Source organism: Ranitomeya imitator, chromosome 8, assembly GCF_032444005.1.
Source record: "Ranitomeya imitator isolate aRanImi1 chromosome 8, aRanImi1.pri, whole genome shotgun sequence".
NCBI classification, from domain to species: Eukaryota; Metazoa; Chordata; class Amphibia; order Anura; family Dendrobatidae; genus Ranitomeya; species Ranitomeya imitator.
This window is the reverse complement of record NC_091289.1, coordinates 15,936,581-15,954,552: the sequence shown is the minus strand read 5'-3', so window position 1 is coordinate 15,954,552 and position 17,972 is coordinate 15,936,581. Positions and strand designations below refer to the sequence as shown.

Here is a 17,972-nt window from a genome sequence, read left to right as displayed (position 1 = left end):
TGGAGGACTCGGGGGGCATAATTACTATTTGTGGAGGACTCAGGGGGCATAATTACTATTTGTGGAGGATTCAGGGGGCATTATTACTATTTATGGAGGACTCAGGGGACATTATTACCATTTATGGAGGACTCGGGGCATTATTACTATTTGTGGAGGACTCACGGGTCATTATTACTATTTATGGAGAACTCAGGGGGCATTATTACTATTTATGGAGGACTCGGGGGGCATTATTACTATTTGTGGAGGACTCAGGGGGCATAATTACTATTTGTGGAGGATTCAGGAGACATTATTACTATTATGGAGGACTCAGGGGACATTATTACTATTTGTGGAGGACTCAGGGGGCATAATTACTATTTGTGGAGGATTCAGGGGGCATTATTACTATTTATGGAGGACTCAGGGGACATTATTACCATTTATGGAGGACTCGGGGCATTATTACTATTTGTGGAGGACTCACGGGTCATTATTACTATTTATGGAGGACTCAGGGGGCATTATTACTATTTATGGAGGACTCGGGGGGCATTATTACTATTTATGGAGGAATCAGGGACATTATTACCATTTATGGAGGACTCGGGGCATTATTACTATTTGTGGAGGACTCACGGGTCATTATTACTATTTATGGAGGACTCAGGGGGCATTATTACTATTTATGGAGGACTCGGGGGGCATTATTACTATTTGTGGAGGACTCAGGGGGCATAATTACTATTTGTGGAGGATTCAGGAGACATTATTACTATTTATGGAGGACTCAGGGGACATTATTACTATTTGTGGAGGACTCAGGGACATTATTACCATTTATGGAGGACTCAGGGGGCATTAATACTATTTGTGGAGGACTCAGGGGGCATAATTACTATTTGTGGAGGACTCAGGGGGCATTATTACTATTTGTGGAGGACTCAGGGGGCATTAATACTATTTGTGGAGGACTCAGGGGGCATAATTACTATTTGTGGAGGACTCGGGGCATTATTACTATTTGTGGAGAACTCAGGGGGGCATTATTACTATTTGTGGAGGGCTTAGGGAACATAATTACTATTTGTGGAGGACTCGGGGGGCATTATTACTATTTGTGGAGGACTCAGGGGGCATTATTACTATTTGTGGAGGACTCAGGGGGTATTACTACTATTTGTGTAGGAATAATAGGGCATTATTACTATTTGTGGAGGGCTCAGGGGGCATTATTACTATTTGTGGAGGACTCAGGGGGCATAATTACTATTTGTGGAGGACTCGGGGCATTATTACTATTTGTGGAGGACTCAGGGGGCATAATTACTATTTGTGGAGGACTCAGGGGGTTTCTTACTATTTGTGGAGGACTCAGGGGGCATTATTACTATTTGTGGAGGACTCAGGGGGCATTATTACTATTTGTGGAGGACTCAGGGGGCATAATTACTATTTGTGGAGGACTCAGGGGGCATAATTACTATTTGTGGAGGACTCGGGGCATTATAAGTATTTGTGGAGGACTCGGGGGGCATTATTACTATTTGTGGAGGACTCAGAGGGCATTATTACTATTTGTGGAGGACTCAGGGGGTATTACTACTATTTGTGTAGGAATAATAGGGCATTATTAATATTTGTGGAGGACTCAGGGGGCATTATTACTATTTGTGAAGGAATCATGGGGTATTATTACTATTTGTGGAGGACTCGGGGCATTATTACTATTTATGGAGGAATCAGTGGACATAATTACTATTTGTGGAGGACTCAGGGGGCATTATTACTATTTGTGGAGGACTCAGGAGGGCATTATTACTATTTGTGGAGGACTCAGGGGGCATAATTACTATTTGTGGAGGACTCGGGGACATTATTATTATTTGTGGAGAACTCAGTGCGTATTATTACTATTTGTGGAGATCTCAGGGGGGCATTATTACTATTTGCGGAGGACTCGGGGGGTATTATTACAATTTGTGGAGGACTCACGGGGGCATTATTACTTTTTGGGGTGCACTTAGGGAACAGTATTAAATAGTAAGTATTATTACTTTTTAAGGGGGTATCATTACTTTACAAGGGGCACTTGCATCATGATTACTTCAATAGGGGCTTTCTTTTAGTTCACTGCCTGTGTCACAGTATAGGGCACTGATATTTTTTCCTGGGCGGGCTCGCCCATTTTTGAGTGGGTGATTATGGTAATTAGTGCAGTATTTGAGGGGACGATACCACTGTATGGTCACTATATAGTGGTACTATTGATCTTTTGTATTTGAGGAGGTGCCCGCTATTGATTAGTGAGTGCGCATAGTTGTATACATGCATTCCCTGGGCTACAGCGCCCACTTAGATGTGTTTTGCTCCTAACTAGCTATTCCTCTGACTACAATGCTTGGTTGGTTATTTGCGGGAGGCCCTATGCCAATTAGCTGGACCAGGGGTTATTGTGATGAGACAATCCCCTTAAATTTCTATCTTTTCCATGGGAACATTATAGAGCATAGCGCCAGCTTTTGCAGAACTGGAGGGGTCTGTGACACCCTACGCCTGCAGGTATCATGACTTTTGCTCTTGCCAGTGCCATGCAACGTGGGTTTGTGGTGCGCGGAGTAGTCGTAAAATGAAAATCTTGGTCAAAGGTTGTTTGATGATAGTGTATTTAGGGCTGGATCCCGCCGGTTGCTCTGTACATTCAGCATGAACAACAATGATCTGATCACGGCGCCGTGAAGATAAGTAGCTTTTAGTGCCAGCATTAAACGTGGTCAAATAGGGCGACCATCCTGGCTCCTATAGAGATGAGCCAGCGGGACGTACGGCACATCACTTCCTTTTAAGGGCGCCATTACTTATCTCTAGATACCTGATCTACAGGTTCAATGACAGAGAGAGAGAGAGTGGTGTCTGAGGCGGCACATCAGAGGTCACAGCTTATACCTGCTAACCAGATAATCCCTGGCAGCAGCCGCTAGGATGGTGGTGCTCCGCCATATGACAACCGGGTGTCCCGAGTGGCAATGCCAGGGCTACCAAGTGCTTTTCTGGACCCTTATGTATCAGAAAGAGCTGTTGTTCTAGAATTCCAGGACTCAAAGGGTTACTTTAGTTTGCTGCGCTGCTTTTATAGTTTTTGTAGATCCTTTTATACTTTTCTAGAACCTCCAGCTGTTGGCTCAGGACTTACGTGCCATATTGCAGGCTTTTAAAGTCAAAGTAAGGAGTCAATAATACAGAGAAAAAATGAGGTGGGAAAGATTCTTCGGGGATTAACCCACCTTTAGTTTTGGATACAAAAATTGCACAAAAAAAGTCTCTTGCGAAAAGTCCCTCCAAGTGCTGCTGTTCTAGAACTTTACGTGTTAAGGGGCTTCTTTGTTTTTTTTAACTCCAGGGTCTAGGAGAATGATCCGATTCCTCACAATTCAAGAAAGTGACAAAGTGTCGCCATTCTCCAAGTTCTGGGAAAGTGCTCTACTAGACTAGAAGCCAAGTTGTCATCCTGCTAGTTCTCTAGAACATCTCGTGTCAGTGCGTTGCTTTTCTCAAGGACCTCATCTGTCTGCTGCTTTTCTAGTTTGAAACTTGACAAATTATTGTTTTGAAACGTTCGTCAATGTTCTCCTTTTCTAGAACCCTGAATGTAAGTTTGCTGGTTTACTAGAACCCAATCTTCAGTGTGTTGGTTTTCTAGAAGCACGGATGGCCCTGATCTATTAAGTCAGAATTCTCGTTTAATCGCTTTGATGAATCGAGGCCTTAAGACTTGTGCCGGACAGCACTTTTCAATAAGAGGTGCGTGCCTCAATTCAGGAACGTCTGATTCCAGCACGGCCCCTTATGAAGGCCACTGTTCTTGATGAATTCGGGGCCCATGTGTCTTTTTTCACCTATTTTCTAGACCTTCAAGTGTCAATGCCCTGCTTTCTAGTTCTACACATGTCTACAAATGCCAGCACGCTACTTTTCTGGAACTTCATGTGTCAATGTCACCGGTATTCACGGTGGAAAATGAAATGCTAGGTGAAATCCCAAGAAACAATGAAAACCCTATATTAAGGGTCACCAATCTAACCCAAGAAGAGGTGCGAAACCGGCTAAATAAGATTAAAATAGATAAATCTCCGGGTCCGGATGGCATACACCCACGAGTACTAAGAGAACTAAGTAATGTAATAGATAAACCATTATTTCTTATTTTTAGTGACTCTATAGCGACAGGGTCTGTTCCGCAGGACTGGCGCATAGCAAATGTGGTGCCAATATTCAAAAAGGGCTCTAAAAGTGAACCTGGAAATTATAGGCCAGTAAGTCTAACCTCTATTGTTGGTAAAATATTTGAAGGGTTTCTGAGGGATGTTATTCTGGATTATCTCAATGAGAATAACTGTTTCACTCCATATCAGCATGGGTTTATGAGAAATCGCTCCTGTCAAACCAATCTAATCAGTTTTTATGAAGAGGTAAGCTATAGGCTGGACCACGGTGAGTCATTGGACGTGGTATATCTCGATTTTTCCAAAGCGTTTGATACCGTGCCGCACAAGAGGTTGGTACACAAAATGAGAATGCTTGGTCTGGGGGAAAATGTGTGTAAATGGGTTAGTAACTGGCTTAGTGATAGAAAGCAGAGGGTGGTTATAAATGGTATAGTCTCTAACTGGGTCGCTGTGACCAGTGGGGTACCGCAGGGGTCAGTATTGGGACCTGTTCTCTTCAACATATTCATTAATGATCTGGTAGAAGGTTTACACAGTAAAATATCGATATTTGCAGATGATACAAAACTATGTAAAGCAGTTAATACAAGAGAAGATAGTATTCTGCTACAGATGGATCTGGATAAGTTGGAAACTTGGGCTGAAAGGTGGCAGATGAGGTTTAACAATGATAAATGTAAGGTTATACACATGGGAAGAGGGAATCAATATCACCATTGCACACTGAACGGGAAACCACTGGGTAAATCTGACAGGGAGAAGGACTTGGGGATCCTAGTTAATGATAAACTTACCTGGAGCAGCCAGTGCCAGGCAGCAGCTGCCAAGGCAAACAGGATCATGGGGTGCATTAAAAGAGGTCTGGATACACATGATGAGAGCATTATACTGCCTCTGTACAAATCCCTAGTTAGACCGCACATGGAGTACTGTGTCCAGTTTTGGGCACCGGTGCTCAGGAAGGATATAATGGAACTAGAGAGAGTACAAAGGAGGGCAACAAAATTAATAAAGGGGATGGGAGAACTACAATACCCAGATAGATTAGCGAAATTAGGATTATTTAGTCTAGAAAAAAGACGACTGAGGGGCGATCTAATAACCATGTATAAGTATATAAGGGGACAATACAAATATCTCGCTGAGGATCTGTTTATACCAAGGAAGGTGACGGGCACAAGGGGGCATTCTTTGCGTCTGGAGGAGAGAAGGTTTTTCCACCAACATAGAAGAGGATTCTTTACTGTTAGGGCAGTGAGAATCTGGAATTGCTTGCCTGAGGAGGTGGTGATGGCGAACTCAGTCGAGGGGTTCAAGAGAGGCCTGGATGTCTTCCTGGAGCAGAACAATATTGTATCATACAATTATTAGGTTCTGTAGAAGGACGTAGATCTGGGTATTTATTATAATGGAATATAGGCTGAACTGGATGGACAAATGTCTTTTTTCGGCCTTACTAACTATGTTACTATGTTACTATGTTAATGTCCTCCTTTTCTAGAACACCCAAGTGTTGGAGTAGTGTTTTTTTCTGGAACCCTGAGTGTCAGCTTGCTACTTTTCTGGTTCTACTTCTGACATGATATATGTGTGTGTTGGTTTCTTTTAAGAAACCAATATGTCAGTATGCGGCTTTTTTAGAACCCAAGTGTCTATATTTTGCTTTTCGAGAACTCCAAAGATCAGCGTGCTGGTTTTCTAGAATACCAATCATTAGTATGCTGCGACTTCTAGTGCTACATGTAATGCAGTTTTATTTTGTTTTTTCTTATTATTTTTGGTTTTATTTTTAATTTACGAACCCGACGTGTCAATGTGGTGCGTTTTTTTTGTTTCTAAAAAGCATGAATGTGCTGCTTTTTTAGAACTCCTGTTCCTTTGCTAAACCCAAACTTATGTGTTTCTTTTCCAGAATTCCGAATAACTTCTTGTTACTTTTTCTAGAAGTCAGTCTAACAATTTTCAGCGCCTACAATTGTCAATGTGCCGTCGTTTTAGAGCCCAAAATTTCAAGGAGCCGGTCACTTTGGACCAGGGGCCGACGCAGACAGAAGAGGGTCTTTGTGCGATAACAACATTTGGGCCCGATAGCTCCAAATAACTCACAATTCCACCTACTTCGGAGGTGGAAGTGGACTCCTTACATTTTGGGCATTGAAAGTGGACCCCTTACATTTTGGGCATTGAAAGTGGACCCCTTACATTTTGGGCATTGAAAGTGGACTCCTTACATTTTGGGCATTGAAAGTGGACCCCTTACATTTTGGGCATTGAAAGTGGACTCCTTACATTTTGGGCATTGAAAGTGGACCCCTTACATTTTGGGCATTGAAAGTGGACTCCTTACATTTTGGGCATTGAAAGTGGACCCCTTACATTTTGGGCATTGAAAGTCGACTTACATTTTGGGCATTGAAAGTGGACCCCTTACATTTTGGGCATTGAAAGTGGACCCCTTACATTTTGGGCATTGAAAGTGGACTCCTTACATTTTGGGCATTGAAAGTGGACCCCTTACATTTTGGGCATTGAAAGTGGACTCCTTACATTTTGGGCATTGAAAGTGGACCCCTTACATTTTGGGCATTGAAAGTGGACCCCTTACATTTTGGGCATTGAAAGTGGACTCCTTACATTTTGGGCATTGAAAGTGGACTCCTTACATTTTGGGCATTGAAAGTGGACTCCTTACATTTTGGGCATTGAAAGTGGACCCCTTACATTTTGGGCATTGAAAGTGGACCCCTTACATTTTGGGCATTGAAAGTGGACTCCTTACATTTTGGGCACCTGTTGCATCAATGGTATGTCCACCCCTGCGTGGGACTTCAAAATACTGTTTTTGATAAAAGGTCGCCCCGTACAACCATGGACCCTCTGCCGTCATTTTTCATTGCGCCTCAAATGATCAGGTTTTTTTATAATTATTTGACCATGTTCCAAAAAATATCATAAAGATGTCAAATAAATTGGAATCACAAATCAGAACACGCGTAGGATTTCCATCTGCTAACTCTGGATCCCCAAAAACTGATCCCAGGAGATGGCGGAGGAGGATTACTTGTATACATGCTGCCTGTCAACGCAGATGATCTATGGATGAGACATGGAGCGCTGTGGACGTATCCCATCCCCGATGCCACCTGTATGATCCCGGAGATCGTCCGGGTTTGTCACTTGGCGCAGCTCCTTGGCACAGTTGTATTATTGAGAAAGTAATGCACCTTACGTATTCAGCACTGCTACATCTAAGGATCTTACCTTCTCCTAGGACACCATGTAACCCTCCGCCGCCGCGAAATGTATATTAATCCAGATGTTGGTGTCCGAAAAAATTCTTATTTTTCCCAAATGATGGCGGATGAATGAGGCTGATGTGCGGTCCTCGGATCCTGGAGTCTGACTGCTTCTCTTCCTCCCTCCAAGTGGCTTCAATAATCTGCACAGAGCATAATAAAGCTCAGGGTTACACCTCCAAATCTGACTGAGCCAGAAAAAAAAAAAAGAGAGAGAAGAAAACCCTCTGCTGGAGCTGGAGAGCTGCCTGGTTCCTGCTCAGCCACTTTTTAACCTCCTCTTAGTTACATGCCAGGAAGAACAAGGAGCAAATACTCCTGGAAAAGCCTGGGAGCCGGCGAGAGATGGCGGCGGGGACGTCTACGGCTTTAATTTTTTGGTATTCTAAAATCCAAATCCATAAAGCGTATCCTGATCAAAGAGGGACGACAACTACCCCCACTTTCCGCTCAGGCGTCATTCAACAAAGAGACGGAAACTTGGAGGTGACTGTAAGGAAAGAATGTAGAAAATCTGCCCCAGTTCTGCAGCTTTCTAATAACCTTTGCGCTTCAATTCCTCGCGGTTTACAAGAACTCAGCTTGCTGTCAGTGAATAGAAACATTCTGGCTTCAATCCTTCTGTCTAATCTGATATCACAGCAATCCTCTGTGAGCCGATCAGACTGATACATGTTACCTGCACTGATACATTGTAACAAAAGAGATCCTCCGTCTACTCTGGATACAAATGTGACAGATATTAGGTTTTTTTGCAGCCTCTTTGTGCTGGATCATGAAAAGGTCAAGAAGTAAATTCATACCGGGATTGAAAGTTCTCAAACTTTTTATTACGCAGTAATTAAGGGGGTATTCCTAATTTATAATGCGGGGAAATGCCATCACTTTATGGGTAGTGAGGGTCTGACCTCTAGGAGAATAAAGGGGGGTGCAGTAGTGAGGGTCTGACCTCTCGGAGAATAAAAGGGGGGTGCAGTAGTGAGGGTCTGACCTCTAGGAGAATAAAAGGGGGAGCAGTAGTGAGGGTCTGACCTCTAGGAGAATAAAAGGGGGTGCAGTAGTGAGGGTCTGACCTCTAGGAGAATAAAAGGGGGTGCAGTAGTGAGGGTCTGATCTCTAGGAGAATAAAAGGGGGTGCAGTAGTGAGGGTCTGACCTCTCGGAGAATAAAAGGGGGGTGCAGTAGTGAGGGTCTGACCTCTAGGAGAATAAAAGGGGGAGCAGTAGTGAGGGTCTGACCTCTAGGAGAGTAAAAGGGGGTGCAGTAGTGAGGGTCTGACCTCTCGGAGAATAAAAGGGGGGTGCAGTAGTGAGGGTCTGACCTCTAGGAGAATAAAAGGGGGAGCAGTAGTGAGGGTCTGACCTCTAGGAGAATAAAAGGGGGTGCAGTAGTGAGGGTCTGACCTCTAGGAGAATAAAAGGGGGTGCAGTAGTGAGGGTCTGATCTCTAGGAGAATAAAAGGGGAGTCCAGTAGTGAGGGTCTGACCTCTAGGAGAATAAAGGGGGGTGCAGTAGTGAGGGTCTGACCTCTAGGAGAATAAAAGGGGGTGCAGTAGTGAGGGTCTGACCTCTAGGAGAATAAAAGGGGGTGCAGTAGTGAGGGTCTGACCTCTAGGAGAATAAAAGGGGGTGCAGTAGTGAGGGTCTGACCTCTAGGAGAATAAAAGGGGGTGCAGTAGTGAGGGTCTGACTTCTAGGAGAATAAAAGGGGGGTGCAGTAGTGAGGGTCTGACCTCTAGGATAATAAAGGGGGGTGCAGTAGTGAGGGTCTGACCTCTAGGAGAATAAAGGGGGGTGCAGTAGTGAGGGTCTGACCTCTAGGAGAGTAAAAGGGGGGTGCAGTAGTGAGGGTCTGACCTCTAGGAGAATAAAGGGGGGTGCAGTAGTGAGGGTCTGACCTCTAGGAGAATAAAAGGGGGGTGCAGTAGTGAGGGTCTGACCTCTAGGATAATAAAGGGGGGTGCAGTAGTGAGGGTCTGACCTCTAGGAGAATAAAGGGGGGTGCAGTAGTGAGGGTCTGACCTCTAGGAGAGTAAAAGGGGGGTGCAGTAGTGAGGGTCTGACCTCTAGGAGAATAAAGGGGGGTGCAGTAGTGAGGGTCTGACCTCTAGGAGAATAAAAGGGGGGTGCAGTAGTGAGGGTCTGACCTCTAGGAGAATGAAAGGGGGAGCAGTAGTGAGGGTCTGACCTCTAGGAGAATAAAGGGGGGTGCAGTAGTGAGGGTCTGACCTCTAGGAGAGTAAAAGGGGGGTGCAGTAGTGAGGGTCTGACCTCTAGGAGAATGAAAGGGGGGTGCAGTAGTGAGGGTCTGACCTCTAGGAGAGTAAAAGGGGGTGCAGTAGTGAGGGTCTGACCTCTAGGAGAATAAAGGGGGGAGCAGTAGTGAGGGTCTGACCTCTAGGAGAGTAAAAGGGGGGTGCAGTAGTGAGGGTCTGACCTCTAGGAGAATGAAAGGGGGGTGCAGTAGTGAGGGTCTGACCTCTAGGAGAGTAAAAGGGGGTGCCGTAGTGAGGGTCTGACCTCTAGGAGAATAAAGGGGGGTGCAGTAGTGAGGGTCTGACCTCTAGGAGAGTAAAAGGGGGGTGCAGTAGTGAGGGTCTGACCTCTAGGAGAATGAAAGGGGGGGTGCAGTAGTGAGGGTCTGATCTCTAGAAGAATAAAAGGGGGTGCAGTAGTGAGGGTCTGACCTCTAGGAAAATAAAAGGGGGTGCAGTAGTGAGGGTCTGACCTCTAGGAGAATAAAAGGGGGGTGCAGTAGTGAGGGTCTGACCTCTCGGAGAATAAAAGGGGGGTGCAGTAGTGATGGTCTGATCTCTAGGAGAATAAAAGGGGGTGCAGTAGTGAGGGTCTGACCTCTATGAGAATGAAAGGGGGTGCAGTAGTGAGGGTCTGACCTCTAGGAGAATAAAAGGGGGTGCAGTAGTGAGGGTCTGACCTCTAGGAGAGTAAAAGGGGGGTGCAGTAATGAGGGTCTGACCTCTAGGAGAATAAAAGGGGAGTCCAGTAGTGAGGGTCTGACTTCTAGGAGAATAAAAGGGGGGTGCAGTAGTGATGGTCTGACCTCTAGGAGAATGAAAGGGGGGTGCAGTAGTGAGGGTGTGATCTCTAGGAGAATAAAAGGGGGTGCAGTAGTGAGGGTCTGACCTCTAGGAGAATGAAAGGGGGTGCAGTAGTGAGGGTCTGACCTCTAGGAGAATAAAAGGGGGTGCAGTAGTGAGGGTCTGACCTCTAGGAGAATAAAAGGGGGTGCAGTAGTGAGGGTCTGACCTCTAGGAGAGTAAAAGGGGAGTCCAGTAGTGAGGGTCTGACCTCTAGGAGAGTAAAAGGGGAGTCCAGTAGTGAGGGTCTGACCTCTAGGAGAATAAAAGGGGGGTGCAGTAGTGAGGGTCTGACCTCTAGGAGAATAAATGGGGGATGCAGTAGTGAGGGTCTGACCCCTAGGAGAATAAAAGGGGGAGCAGTAGTGAGGGTCTGACCTCTAGGAGAATAAAAGGGGGAGCAGTAGTGAGGGTCTGACCTCTAGGAGAATAAAAGGGGAGTCCAGTAGTGAGGGTCTGACCTCTAGGAGAGTAAAAGGGGAGTCCAGTAGTGAGGGTCTGACCTCTAGGAGAATAAAAGGGGGGTGCAGTAGTGAGGGTCTGACCTCTAGGAGAATAAATGGGGGATGCAGTAGTGAGGGTCTGACCCCTAGGAGAATTAAAGGGGGAGCAGTAGTGAGGGTCTGACCTCTAGGAGAATAAAAGGGGAGTCCAGTAGTGAGGGTCTGATCTCTAGGAGAATAAAAGGGGGTGCAGTAGTGAGGGTCTGACCTCTAGGAAAATAAAAGGGGAGTGCAGTAGTCAGGGTCTGACCTCTAGGAGAATAAAAGGGGGGTGCAGTAGTGAGGGTCTGACCTCTCGGAGAATAAAAGGGGGGTGCAGTAGTGATGGTCTGACTTCTAGGAGAATAAAAGGGGGGTGCAGTAGTGATGGTCTGACCTCTAGGAGAATGAAAGGGGGGTGCAGTAGTGAGGGTCTGATCTCTAGGAGAATAAAAGGGGGTGCAGTAGTGAGGGTCTGACCTCTAGGAGAATAAAAGGGGGGATGCAGTAGTGAGGGTCTGACCTCTAGGAGAATAAAAGGGGGGTGCAGTAGTGAGCGTCTGACCTCTAGGAGAATAAAAGGGGGGTGCAGTAGTGAGGGTCTGACCTCTAGGAGAATAAATGGGGGGTGCAGTAGTGAGGGTCTGACCTCTCGGAGAATAAAAGGGGGGTGCAACAGTGAAGATCTGATCTCAAGGAGAATAAAAGGGGGGTGCAGTAGTGAGGGTCTGACCTCTAGGAGAATAAAAGGGGGGTGCAGTAGTGAGGGTCTGACCTCTAGGAGAATAAAAGGGTGTGCAGTAGTGAGGGTCTGACCTCTAGGAGAATAAAAAGGGGGATGCAGTAGTGAGGGTCTGACCTCTAGGAGAATAAAAGGGGGGTGCAGTAGTGAGGGTCTGACCTCTAGGAGAATAAAAGGAGTCCAGTAGTGAGGGTCTGACCTCTAGGAGAATAAAAGGGGGGTGCAGTAGTGAGGGTCTGACCTCTAGGAGAATAAAAAGGGGGATGCAGTAGTGAGGGTCTGACCTCTAGGAGAATAAAAAGGGGGATGCAGTAGTGAGGGTCTGACCTCTAGGAGAATAAAAGGGGGGTGCAGTAGTGAGGGTCTGACCTCTAGGAGAATAAAAGGGGGGTGCAGTAGTGAGGGTCTGACCTCTAGGAGAATAAAAGGGGGTGCAGTAGTGAGGGTCTGACCTCTAGGAGAATAAAAGGAGTCCAGTAGTGAGGGTCTGACCTCTAGGAGAATAAATGGGGGATGCAGTAGTGAGGGTCTGACCTCTAGGAGAATAAAAGGGGGAACAGTAGTGAGGGTCTGACCCCTAGGAGAATAAAAGGGGGAACAGTAGTGAGGGTCTGACCTCTAGGAGAATAAAAGGGGAGTCCAGTAGTGAGGGTCTGACCTCTAGGAGAGTAAAAGGGGAGTCCAGTAGTGAGGGTCTGACCTCTAGGAGAATAAAAGGGGGGTGCAGTAGTGAGGGTCTGACCTCTAGGAGAATAAATGGGGGATGCAGTAGTGAGGGTCTGACCCCTAGGAGAATAAAAGGGGGAGCAGTAGTGAGGGTCTGACCTCTAGGAGAATAAAAGGGGAGTCCAGTAGTGAGGGTCTGACCTCTAGGAGAGTAAAAGGGGAGTCCAGTAGTGAGGGTCTGATCTCTAGGAGAATAAAAGGGGGTGCAGTAGTGAGGGTCTGACCTCTAGGAAAATAAAAGGGGGGTGTAGTAGTGAGGGTCTGACCTCTAGGAGAGTAAAAGGGGGTGCAATAGTGAGGGTCTCACCTCTAGGAGAATGAAAGGGGGGTGCAGTAGTGAGGGTCTGATCTCTAGGAGAATAAAAGGGGGTGCAGTAGTGAGGGTCTGACCTCTAGGAAAATAAAAGGGGGGTGCAGTAGTGAGGGTCTGACCTCTAGGAGAGTAAAAGGGGGGTGCAGTAGTGAGGGTCTGACCTCTAGGAGAGTAAAAGGGGGTGCAATAGTGAGGGTCTGACCTCTAGGAGAATGAAAGGGGGGGTGCAGTAGTGAGGGTCTGATCTCTAGGAGAATAAAAGGGGGTGCAGTAGTGAGGGTCTGACTTCTAGGAGAATAAAAGGGGGTGCAGTAGTGAGGGTCTGACCTCTAGGAAAATAAAAGGGGGGTGCAGTAGTGAGGGTCTGACCTCTAGGAGAATAAATGGGGGATGCAGTAGTGAGGGTCTGACCTCTAGGAGAGTAAAAGGGGGGTGCAGTAGTGATGGTCTGATCTCTAGGAGAATAAAAGGGGGTGCAGTAGTGAGGGTCTGACCTCTAGGAGAATAAAAGGGGGGTGCAGTAGTGAGGGTCTGACCTCTCGGAGAATAAAAGGGGGGTGCAGTAGTGATGGTCTGATCTCTAGGAGAATAAAAGGGGGTGCAGTAGTGAGGGTCTGACCTCTATGAGAATGAAAGGGGGTGCAGTAGTGAGGGTCTGACCTCTAGGAGAATAAAAGGGGGTGCAGTAGTGAGGGTCTGACCTCTAGGAGAGTAAAAGGGGGGTGCAGTAATGAGGGTCTGACCTCTAGGAGAATAAAAGGGGAGTCCAGTAGTGAGGGTCTGACTTCTAGGAGAATAAAAGGGGGGTGCAGTAGTGATGGTCTGACCTCTAGGAGAATGAAAGGGGGGTGCAGTAGTGAGGGTCTGACCTCTAGGAGAGTAAAAGGGGGTGCCGTAGTGAGGGTCTGACCTCTAGGAGAATAAAGGGGGGTGCAGTAGTGAGGGTCTGACCTCTAGGAGAGTAAAAGGGGGGTGCAGTAGTGAGGGTCTGACCTCTAGGAGAATGAAAGGGGGGGTGCAGTAGTGAGGGTCTGATCTCTAGAAGAATAAAAGGGGGTGCAGTAGTGAGGGTCTGACCTCTAGGAAAATAAAAGGGGGTGCAGTAGTGAGGGTCTGACCTCTAGGAGAATAAAAGGGGGGTGCAGTAGTGAGGGTCTGACCTCTCGGAGAATAAAAGGGGGGTGCAGTAGTGATGGTCTGATCTCTAGGAGAATAAAAGGGGGTGCAGTAGTGAGGGTCTGACCTCTATGAGAATGAAAGGGGGTGCAGTAGTGAGGGTCTGACCTCTAGGAGAATAAAAGGGGGTGCAGTAGTGAGGGTCTGACCTCTAGGAGAGTAAAAGGGGGGTGCAGTAATGAGGGTCTGACCTCTAGGAGAATAAAAGGGGAGTCCAGTAGTGAGGGTCTGACTTCTAGGAGAATAAAAGGGGGGTGCAATAGTGATGGTCTGACCTCTAGGAGAATGAAAGGGGGGTGCAGTAGTGAGGGTGTGATCTCTAGGAGAATAAAAGGGGGTGCAGTAGTGAGGGTCTGACCTCTAGGAGAATGAAAGGGGGTGCAGTAGTGAGGGTCTGACCTCTAGGAGAATAAAAGGGGGTGCAGTAGTGAGGGTCTGACCTCTAGGAGAATAAAAGGGGGTGCAGTAGTGAGGGTCTGACCTCTAGGAGAGTAAAAGGGGAGTCCAGTAGTGAGGGTCTGACCTCTAGGAGAGTAAAAGGGGAGTCCAGTAGTGAGGGTCTGACCTCTAGGAGAATAAAAGGGGGGTGCAGTAGTGAGGGTCTGACCTCTAGGAGAATAAATGGGGGATGCAGTAGTGAGGGTCTGACCCCTAGGAGAATAAAAGGGGGAGCAGTAGTGAGGGTCTGACCTCTAGGAGAATAAAAGGGGGAGCAGTAGTGAGGGTCTGACCTCTAGGAGAATAAAAGGGGAGTCCAGTAGTGAGGGTCTGACCTCTAGGAGAGTAAAAGGGGAGTCCAGTAGTGAGGGTCTGACCTCTAGGAGAATAAAAGGGGGGTGCAGTAGTGAGGGTCTGACCTCTAGGAGAATAAATGGGGGATGCAGTAGTGAGGGTCTGACCCCTAGGAGAATTAAAGGGGGAGCAGTAGTGAGGGTCTGACCTCTAGGAGAATAAAAGGGGAGTCCAGTAGTGAGGGTCTGATCTCTAGGAGAATAAAAGGGGGTGCAGTAGTGAGGGTCTGACCTCTAGGAAAATAAAAGGGGAGTGCAGTAGTCAGGGTCTGACCTCTAGGAGAATAAAAGGGGGGTGCAGTAGTGAGGGTCTGACCTCTCGGAGAATAAAAGGGGGGTGCAGTAGTGATGGTCTGACTTCTAGGAGAATAAAAGGGGGGTGCAGTAGTGATGGTCTGACCTCTAGGAGAATGAAAGGGGGGTGCAGTAGTGAGGGTCTGATCTCTAGGAGAATAAAAGGGGGTGCAGTAGTGAGGGTCTGACCTCTAGGAGAATAAAAGGGGGGATGCAGTAGTGAGGGTCTGACCTCTAGGAGAATAAAAGGGGGGTGCAGTAGTGAGCGTCTGACCTCTAGGAGAATAAAAGGGGGGTGCAGTAGTGAGGGTCTGACCTCTAGGAGAATAAATGGGGGGTGCAGTAGTGAGGGTCTGACCTCTCGGAGAATAAAAGGGGGGTGCAACAGTGAAGATCTGATCTCAAGGAGAATAAAAGGGGGGTGCAGTAGTGAGGGTCTGACCTCTAGGAGAATAAAAGGGGGGTGCAGTAGTGAGGGTCTGACCTCTAGGAGAATAAAAGGGTGTGCAGTAGTGAGGGTCTGACCTCTAGGAGAATAAAAAGGGGGATGCAGTAGTGAGGGTCTGACCTCTAGGAGAATAAAAGGGGGGTGCAGTAGTGAGGGTCTGACCTCTAGGAGAATAAAAGGAGTCCAGTAGTGAGGGTCTGACCTCTAGGAGAATAAAAGGGGGGTGCAGTAGTGAGGGTCTGACCTCTAGGAGAATAAAAAGGGGGATGCAGTAGTGAGGGTCTGACCTCTAGGAGAATAAAAAGGGGGATGCAGTAGTGAGGGTCTGACCTCTAGGAGAATAAAAGGGGGGTGCAGTAGTGAGGGTCTGACCTCTAGGAGAATAAAAGGGGGGTGCAGTAGTGAGGGTCTGACCTCTAGGAGAATAAAAGGGGGTGCAGTAGTGAGGGTCTGACCTCTAGGAGAATAAAAGGAGTCCAGTAGTGAGGGTCTGACCTCTAGGAGAATAAATGGGGGATGCAGTAGTGAGGGTCTGACCTCTAGGAGAATAAAAGGGGGAACAGTAGTGAGGGTCTGACCCCTAGGAGAATAAAAGGGGGAACAGTAGTGAGGGTCTGACCTCTAGGAGAATAAAAGGGGAGTCCAGTAGTGAGGGTCTGACCTCTAGGAGAGTAAAAGGGGAGTCCAGTAGTGAGGGTCTGACCTCTAGGAGAATAAAAGGGGGGTGCAGTAGTGAGGGTCTGACCTCTAGGAGAATAAATGGGGGATGCAGTAGTGAGGGTCTGACCCCTAGGAGAATAAAAGGGGGAGCAGTAGTGAGGGTCTGACCTCTAGGAGAATAAAAGGGGAGTCCAGTAGTGAGGGTCTGACCTCTAGGAGAGTAAAAGGGGAGTCCAGTAGTGAGGGTCTGATCTCTAGGAGAATAAAAGGGGGTGCAGTAGTGAGGGTCTGACCTCTAGGAAAATAAAAGGGGGGTGTAGTAGTGAGGGTCTGACCTCTAGGAGAGTAAAAGGGGGTGCAATAGTGAGGGTCTCACCTCTAGGAGAATGAAAGGGGGGTGCAGTAGTGAGGGTCTGATCTCTAGGAGAATAAAAGGGGGTGCAGTAGTGAGGGTCTGACCTCTAGGAAAATAAAAGGGGGGTGCAGTAGTGAGGGTCTGACCTCTAGGAGAGTAAAAGGGGGGTGCAGTAGTGAGGGTCTGACCTCTAGGAGAGTAAAAGGGGGTGCAATAGTGAGGGTCTGACCTCTAGGAGAATGAAAGGGGGGGTGCAGTAGTGAGGGTCTGATCTCTAGGAGAATAAAAGGGGGTGCAGTAGTGAGGGTCTGACTTCTAGGAGAATAAAAGGGGGTGCAGTAGTGAGGGTCTGACCTCTAGGAAAATAAAAGGGGGGTGCAGTAGTGAGGGTCTGACCTCTAGGAGAGTAAAAGGGGGGTGCAGTAGTGAGGGTCTGACCTCTAGGAGAGTAAAAGGGGGTGCAATAGTGAGGGTCTGACCTCTAGGAGAATGAAACGGGGGGTGCAGTAGTGAGGGTCTGATCTCTAGGAGAATAAAAGGGGGTGCAGTAGTGAGGGTCTGACCTCTAGGAGAATAAAAGGGGGGTGCAGTAGTGAGGGTCTGACCTCTCGGAGAATAAAAGGGGGGTGCAGTAGTGATGGTCTGACTTCTAGGAGAATAAAAGGGGGGTGCAGTAGTGATGGTCTGACCTCTAGGAGAATGAAAGGGGGGTGCAGTAGTGAGGGTCTGATCTCTAGGAGAATAAAAGGGGGGTGCAGTAGTGAGGGTCTGACCTCTAGGAGAATAAATGGGGGGTGCAGTAGTGAGGGTCTGACCTCTAGGAGAATAAAAGGGGAGTCCAGTAGTGAGGGTCTGACCTCTAGGAGAGTAAAAGGGGAGTCAAGTAGTGAGGGTCTGACCTCTAGGAGAATAAATGGGGGATGCAGTAGTGAGGGTCTGACCCCTAGGAGAATAAAAGGGGGGTGCAGTAGTGAGGGTCTGATCTCTAGGAGAATAAAAGGGGGAGCAGTAGTGAGGGTCTGACCTCTAGGAGAGTAAAAGGGGAGTCCAGTAGTGAGGGTCTGATCTCTAGGAGAATAAAAGGGGGTGCAGTAGTGAGGGTCTGACCTCTAGGAAAATAAAAGGGGGTGCAGTAGTGAGGGTCTGACCTCTAGGAGAATAAAAGGGGGGTGCAGTAGTCAGGGTCTGACCTCTAGGAGAATAAAAGGGGGGTGCAGTAGTGAGGGTCTGACCTCTCGGAGAATAAAAGGGGGTGCAGTAGTGATGGTCTGACTTCTAGGAGAATAAAAGGGGGGTGCAGTAGTGATGGTCTGACCTCTAGGAGAATGAAAGGGGGGTGCAGTAGTGAGGGTCTGATCTGTAGGAGAATAAAAGGGGGTG

General features: G+C 47.4%; 2 protein-coding genes across 2 annotated transcripts in view; one reads left to right on the top strand and one right to left on the bottom strand.

Moving 5' to 3' along the window:
• The window catches only part of PRRT3 (proline rich transmembrane protein 3), a 55,849-nt gene extending 48,211 nt beyond the window's left edge, over positions 1-7,638 (bottom strand). The window contains exon 1 of the mRNA XM_069736396.1: positions 7,473-7,638. The gene's annotated coding sequence lies outside the window, so the exon portion shown is untranslated. The remainder of the gene's footprint in view (positions 1-7,472) is intronic.
• CRELD1 (cysteine rich with EGF like domains 1) overlaps positions 1-17,972 on the top strand; it is a 110,467-nt gene that overhangs the window by 81,384 nt on the left and 11,111 nt on the right. The gene's annotated exons all lie outside the window — the stretch shown is intronic.